This window comes from Nomascus leucogenys, chromosome 22a (genome assembly GCF_006542625.1).
Source record: "Nomascus leucogenys isolate Asia chromosome 22a, Asia_NLE_v1, whole genome shotgun sequence".
In the NCBI taxonomy this organism is placed as follows: Eukaryota; Metazoa; Chordata; class Mammalia; order Primates; family Hylobatidae; genus Nomascus; species Nomascus leucogenys.
The window spans coordinates 30308852-30315727 of NC_044402.1; the positions used below are offsets into that span (position 1 = coordinate 30308852).

Below are 6876 nucleotides of genomic sequence, written 5' to 3' on the forward strand. Positions count from 1 at the left end.
CTTTGGCCCACTTCTGAAAAAGTCATCTTAGATGTGTACAGAGGTCCCTGCAGCATTTCTATAATAGCACAGAATTTAGAAACAACCCAAAGCTTCAACAATATAGGGTTGGTTAAATTGTAGGTCATTTAGAACTAGAAACCTATATAACTTTTTTTTTTTTTTGAGACAGAGTCTCGCACTGTCGCCCAGGCTGGAGTGCAATGACACGATCTGGGCTCACTGCAACCTCCGCCTCCCAGGTTCAAGCGATTCTCCTGCCTCAGCCTCCCAAGTAGCTAGGCTTACAGGCGCCTACCACCACGCCAGGCTAATTTTTTGTATTTTTAGTAGAGACAAGGTTTCACTGTTGGCCAGGCTGGTCGCGAACTCCTGACCTCATGATCTGCCCACCTTGGCCTCCCAAAGTGCTGGGATTATAGGCATGACCCACCACGTCCAGCTTCATGACTATTAAAGTGATCATGTAAAAAAAAATTTGATGTCCATGAACCACCATGTAGAAGCAGCAAAATTACAATACTTATAATGACAAGTATTACAGCATGGTCCTGTTTTTGCAAAAACTACAGTATGTAAATTGAAGTATAAAACTAACATGCAGAGAGGACTGCTTGTGGCCGGGAGTTCGAGACCAGCCTGGCCAACATAGTGAGACCCCCTGCCATCTCTATAAAAAATAAAAAATTAGCCCAGAGTGGTGGCATGTGCTTCTAGTCTCAGCTACTCAGGAGGCTGAGGTGGGAGGGTCACTTGAGCCCAGGAGTTGAAGGCTGCAGTGAGCTAGGACCGTGCCACTGCACTACTCCAGCCTGGGTGACAGAGCAATATCCTGTCCAAAAACTAAATAAATAATAAAACTAGTGTGTGTATTGGAAAGGTAGAATTAAAAATGTTGACAGTGGTTATTCCTGTGATGGGATTACAGTCAATTTTTATTTTCTCTATTTTTTGATGATCCGAATTTTCAAAGGTTTCTACCAGGAGCATGTATTTCTTTTGGGAAAAGTTTTTTTTTAAAAAGTGAGGAGGTGTTGGAACCTTCCCATTTATTATGTCATCATCTATTTTAAAAACAAACATACTACTCTGCTGAGAACGTTTTGAAAATATTTTTTTCCTATTACAAAAGCAATATGTACTTGCCAAAAAAGGCAATCAGAAAGTACACTCAAGCAAAAAGAAGAAAATAAAAACACATTCCCTCCTACCCAGGAACAGCCAATATTAGCACCTTCATGACTCTTCATAAGCTATGTTTTTTTTTTTTTAAGAGATGGTGTCTCACTATTTGGCCAGGTTGGTCTTGAACTCCTGGCCTCAAGTGATCCTCCCACCTCAGCCTCCCACAGTGCTGGGATGAGCCACCACACCTGCCATGTTTTTTTTTTAAGATAGCTCAACCTTCAATTTCTGCTCCAGGAGCTAGTCAGGGCCCACCCTGTTGCCAGTACTGGAAATATGAGTTTGGAAGGAGGTTTGCAGAGTCCTCTGTGATCCCCAGTTCCTAAGATGGTTTTGCCAGGTCCCAGGCTGTGTTTGAGACCCCCAAATCACAGCTAGTAGTAAGAGTGGTAGACACCCTGGCCCTGCCCTGTTTCGGAGCACAAAACTTCTCTTGTGTCATGGGGGCTCGGAGCTGTCAAGTATGAGGACCTAAAGAGTAATTCCTCACACGTTTAGGATTGCGACACCCTATCATTGTTTGATTTTGCAACCCTCCTTCCCCTTTCAAAAGAACTGAGGGAATACATGCAACATTTGCATATTCCGTTGGGTACTTTTCCACACATGGAGTTGAAGGGAATTAAGATTAATTTGGCTGCAAGACTACCATAACCCTCCTTCCCCCACCCCTCAGATAATTGCAGGCAATCAGTCAGGGGTGTCTTCAGTTGGAGTGAAGGATGGCAGCTTTGAGGAGCCGTGAAGGCAGGTTCTGCCATGAGGAAGGCCACCCCAGGCCTGGGAGTCCACCTACCAGGGCCAGATATCCCTGAGCCATTCTGACACTCCCCCGCACCCCACGCACACACAACAAGAGGTTTCCAAGGCCCACCCACACCCTCTCTACTAAAGTCTCCCCTCCTGGGAAGGAGAGCAGGAGAGGCCTCCAGCTCCTGGCATCCAGCCCCAGTGGGTCCACGCCCTCAGCACAGCCCTGGAGCAGAAAATATTCTTAGAGCCGATGTGCAAGTCAGACCGTTTCTGTTTCCTCAAATGGGGTGATATTTACTTCTGGCGCAGACCCAGGCCCACCCTCCCACCAAGCTCCACGAGTTGAGCTGGTCTCATTGCTATCTGATATGTTCAATCTTTCTGGAAACTTCAATGACCTTGGAAACTCTATTCTCCTTTACATGTGGCTGCTCTTGTCCATAATAATAACTATAGCTTCTGTTTATTATGCTCCTTCTGTGCCAGGCACATTACAAACATGCAATACCCACAACAGTCTTTTGAAGTAGACACAATTATTCCCATTTCACAGATAAGAACACTGAGGTTCTGAGAAGTTATCTGTGCAAAGTCACACAACTACCGACAGAGATAGGAGTCAACCCAGACCCGCCTGACCCCAAAGCTTATGCACTGCCCTGAAAGGTCACTGCTTGAGGGAACCAAGAGAACATATAATCAACCTCCATTCCATTGACAAGACAGCTAAGCTGGAAAATTCGTTTATAGTTACATGGTACTTACGAGGTGCAAGGTGCTGCTTTAGCACTTTACAAATACCAACTAATTCACCCTCATTGTATCACTATGAGATGGGTACTTTTTTTTTTTTTCTGGAGACGGAGTCTTGCTCAGTCACCCAGGATGGACTGCAGTGGCGTGATCTTGGCTCACTGCAACCTCTGCCTCCTGAGTTCAAGAGATTTTTCCTGCCTCAGCCTCCAGAGTAGCTGGGACTACAGGCGCATGCCACCACCCCTTGCTAATTTTTGTATTTATAGTAGAGATGGGGTTTCACCATGTTGTCCAGGCTCGTCTCAAGCTCCTGACTGCTGGTGATCTGCCCACCTTGGCCCTCCAAAGTGCTGGGATTACAGACAGGAGCCACCATGCCTTTTTTTACAGATGAGAAAACTGAGGCACAGAGAGAAGAGTAAACTTGCCCAGGGACATACAGCAAGTGGTAAAGTCTGGGTATGAAGCTAACTCTAGAGCCGGTGCTGCGTCTTCTATCCCAGAAGCAGAGGCCCACCTCTCCTAAGTCATTGTCCTTTGACCTGTCTACAGCACTGCCACCCTCCTTATCTTTCTGAGAGTCCACTTCAAATTTCAGACTTCCTCATCCCACTCTGGGTGATGTTAGTGTTCTCTTGTGAAATTCCTTTGTGAAACGACTTATTGTGCAAGGCCATATTTGATTAGATCACTATCCAGAGTCCCTAAAGAACTAAGAGTTCTGGAAGTTTTATTGAAGCAAAAGCTCAGAGTTGTTTCTGTGGAAGCTAATCAATTAATTAATAAACAAGGGCTTATTGAGAGCAGTTTGTGTCCCCAGCCCTGTGCTGGGCATCCTGGGGTCTGTGAACACAAAAGATGCACAGACTTGGACCCCAATAAAGAAACACAGTATATAAGTGCACACTGTGTGCTGAGCCTGTGTACAGCCATATTTCAAAAAATGTATAGGATGGCTGGGCGCGGTGGCTCATGCCTGTAATCCCAGCACTTTGGGAGGCCAAGGCGGGTGGATCACTTGAGGTTAGGAGTTTGAGACCAGCCTGACAAATATGACGAAACCCCGTCTCTACTAAAAATACAAAAAATCAGCCGGGTGTGGTGGCGGGTGGCTGTAGTCCCAACTACTTGGGAGGCTGAGGCAGAACTGCTTGAACCCCGGAGGTGGAGGTTACAGTGAGCAGAGATTACGACACTGCACTCCAGCCTGGGTGACACAGTGAGACTCCAGCTCAAAAATAAAAAATTAAAAAGACGCATAGGAGAGGAAAGTCAGGAAAAGTTTTTAGGCAAGGGGTGGAATTTGAAATAGGGCTTTTTTTTTTTGAGATGGAGTCTCACTCTGTCACCCAGGCTGGAATGCAGTGGCCTGATATCAGCTCACAGCAACCTCCGTCTCTCGGGTTCAAGTGATTCTCCTGCCTCAGCCTCCCGAGTAGCTGGGATTACAGGCATGTGCTACCATGTCCAGCTAATTTTTGTATTTTTAGTAGAGATAGGGTTTCACCATGTTGACCAGGCTGGTCTCGAACGCCTGACCTCAAGTGATCCGTCTGCCTCGGCCTCCCAAAGCGCTGGGATTACAGGCGTGAGCCACCGCGCCTGGCCTGAATTAGGCTTTGAAAGAACGGACAGGGTTCGGATAGCAGGAAGAGAAAGAGCAGATTTCGCAGCAGAAGCAACAGGCATGTTTTCTGCATCCAAATCGGCCAGATCCTCAGAAAGAAACCAAAGAGAGAAAAGGCTAGAATGGTTCGTGTGTTTTGGCTTGGCTTGGGTTTTTCTTCTGTCAGGGTTTTCTATTTCCACCAGAGTGAATACAGAAAAACTCCCTTGCTGGCAGCACGGCGACGAGGCTTCTGGATTGGAGAAGGGCGCGCTGCCTCACATGTGCACTAGGGGGCAGAGCTGCCGCGGGGCTGCTGTAACTCCAAGAACAACCAGAGAGCAAGGGGAAGGATCCCAGCCCCTTCCTCAAATCAGCCGGCAGCAGGGCGGGAGGGCAGTTGGAAAGCAGTCGTCTTCTTAGTCCGAGTTGCCTTCATATTCAGCCTAGAAGTTAGGGAAGAAACAGCGTGTAAGAGGAAGTTGGGTGAGACTGAAAGGGGAAAGAGAAAGAGAGAAGCATTAAAAAGGCACTCTTCCCCACCCCCAGCAAGGAACCCTCCATGTGCCATGAAAAGACTTCCAAACGGCAGAAAAGGGTTAGGGCTACTCATGCCTCCTGCTGTAGCCTTGGCTGAGAAAAGTTTAATGCAAGGCTTGGGGTAACTATGAAAAGTGACCAACTGCTAGACTAAGACTGGTTTCAGAACAGCCGACTCCTGTTCCCTGGACAGGGGTGACCATTCCAGCTGCTCTAAGGAGGAATGCTTGAGGCTTTAGGAAGTAAACAATTCTTGGCCATCCCTCGAGGCCCTGGTGTCATGGTGTGGGCTGCGTGTGGCAGCAGACGTGACAATGGCATTCTTTAAGAGCCCTGAAGTCAATATTTAGCCTAAATGTACAACCCACCAGCTGAGCCAGGCAACAGGGTTCTGAACCACAGGAAGTTAGAAGCACCTAGGCGATGTGGGACACTATTTGAAGCTAGATATCCTGACTTTTATCAGTTTCTAACTAGCTATGCAAGTTTGGATGGTTGAATCAACTTCTCTGAGCTTTAATTTCCCTGTTGGCGAAATAGGTTAAATTAGATTAAAAGTCTCCAATGTGTCTTCCAGCTCTGAAACTCTGGAAAACACACACTCCTTCAGCCAGAGGAACTGGGGAATCTAGGAGGCAGGAATGAGGGTGGGAGGATGGTGACAGGCGTCTTGAAGGATTAACCCCACGCTTCTCCTCGCAATTGCAATCGGCTCCCCAGCAGTGGCCACTGCGGCACTGCCTGCCCCACCCCCGCCCTCTGGGCCCGGCAGTACACACCCACGACTCCCTCAGAGACTTCTGGAATCTCGCTGGATTTCTCCCAGGAATGCTTATTGCCCTTTAGATCTGCAAATCGCTTTACATCAGCAACCCTGCCGCGCGATTATTAATCATCTCAATATTCTCCCCCATCCCCTACCCTCCCCGCCGCCCGGCCTGGAAGAGGAATTGCAGGGGTCCGGATTTATGAAGGTGATTCGTATTATTCATTCAATAGTCAGTTAACTAAAGTTCATTAAGCGCCTAATAGGAGCAAGATGCAGAGACACACAAATCCAATCACCACAGGGGGCAGCACTGTAGGGGTCGATGCTCATAGAACTTCACTGATATTCCAGTTATGTCCTGGGGAGTGGGTGGTTAGAGGGTGATGGAAAAGCTCTCCTCACAAGCCTGATGACAGTGCTGCAACCATTATGGACCACCCCCACGGTTCATTTTATCAGGCCAGGAAAAGGAAAGTGGCCTTCCCAAGGTCACTTATCCCCCGAGGGGCAACACTGACCCCAGAACCGCGGTCTTCAAAGCTTTCCACTGCGCCATGAAGGAAAATTTTGAGTTGAAGCCTATAAAATACAGCGTTGGGCGAGGGATGGCATGATTTCCGGGCACAGAGTGAGAAAATCGTGATCCCACATCACCCACCCACAACAAACGAGACCGCCCCAAATCTTGACTGCAGCCTCAACCAGCAGACGCACAGGAATGCTAGGAACAGCTCATCCATCAATCGCGGCGCCCTCTCTCTGGGCCCCCAGCGCCCCTGCCCTTGCCTCCGCCTGGGTGGGTCCCGGGGCAGGAGGCGGGAGTCTCGTGGCTCGAAGCCTAGCATTCCAAGGGGCGGGGCGCGGCGGGAGTCCCGCCCCCAGCCTACTCCGGGCCGGCGGCGCAGTGGCTGAGCCAAATATGGGCAGAGCGGAAGCGGCGGGCCGACGTCACGGCGCCGGGTGGGGGCCGCGCCGCGGGGCGGTGACGGGAGTCGCTGACGGCGCCTACGTGTCACCGTGGAAACCAAACAGTAAACAGAGGACTTGCGGGCTCCTGGCACCGCCTGGCCCTGCGACCTGGCCTGGAGCAAAGGGCCGGAAGCTGGGAAGGGCCAGGAGAAACCTTGGCCTAGCCGACGAGGGGCGCGGCAAGGGTGTAGAGAGGGCGGTGGAGGGGACGCTGAGAGAGCACTCCCAAACGTCCTTCCCTGAGGTCCCTGGAAGCCGGCGCTCCCTCTGCCCACGGGCCAGCAGGGGCTGGTCAGGA

The 6876-nt window shown here is 49.6% G+C and overlaps 1 long non-coding RNA gene across 1 annotated transcript; it reads right to left on the minus strand.

The window, feature by feature from the left end:
* Positions 1 to 4455: 4455 nt before the first annotated feature.
* LOC101176167 lies at positions 4456 to 6455 on the minus strand. The gene is made up of 3 exons (XR_180094.3): positions 6324 to 6455; positions 6128 to 6188; positions 4456 to 4746 (listed from the first exon to the last, which is right to left on the minus strand). It is a non-coding gene; the product is annotated as an uncharacterized LOC101176167 (long non-coding RNA).
* Between the last annotated feature and the right edge of the window lie 421 nt (positions 6456 to 6876).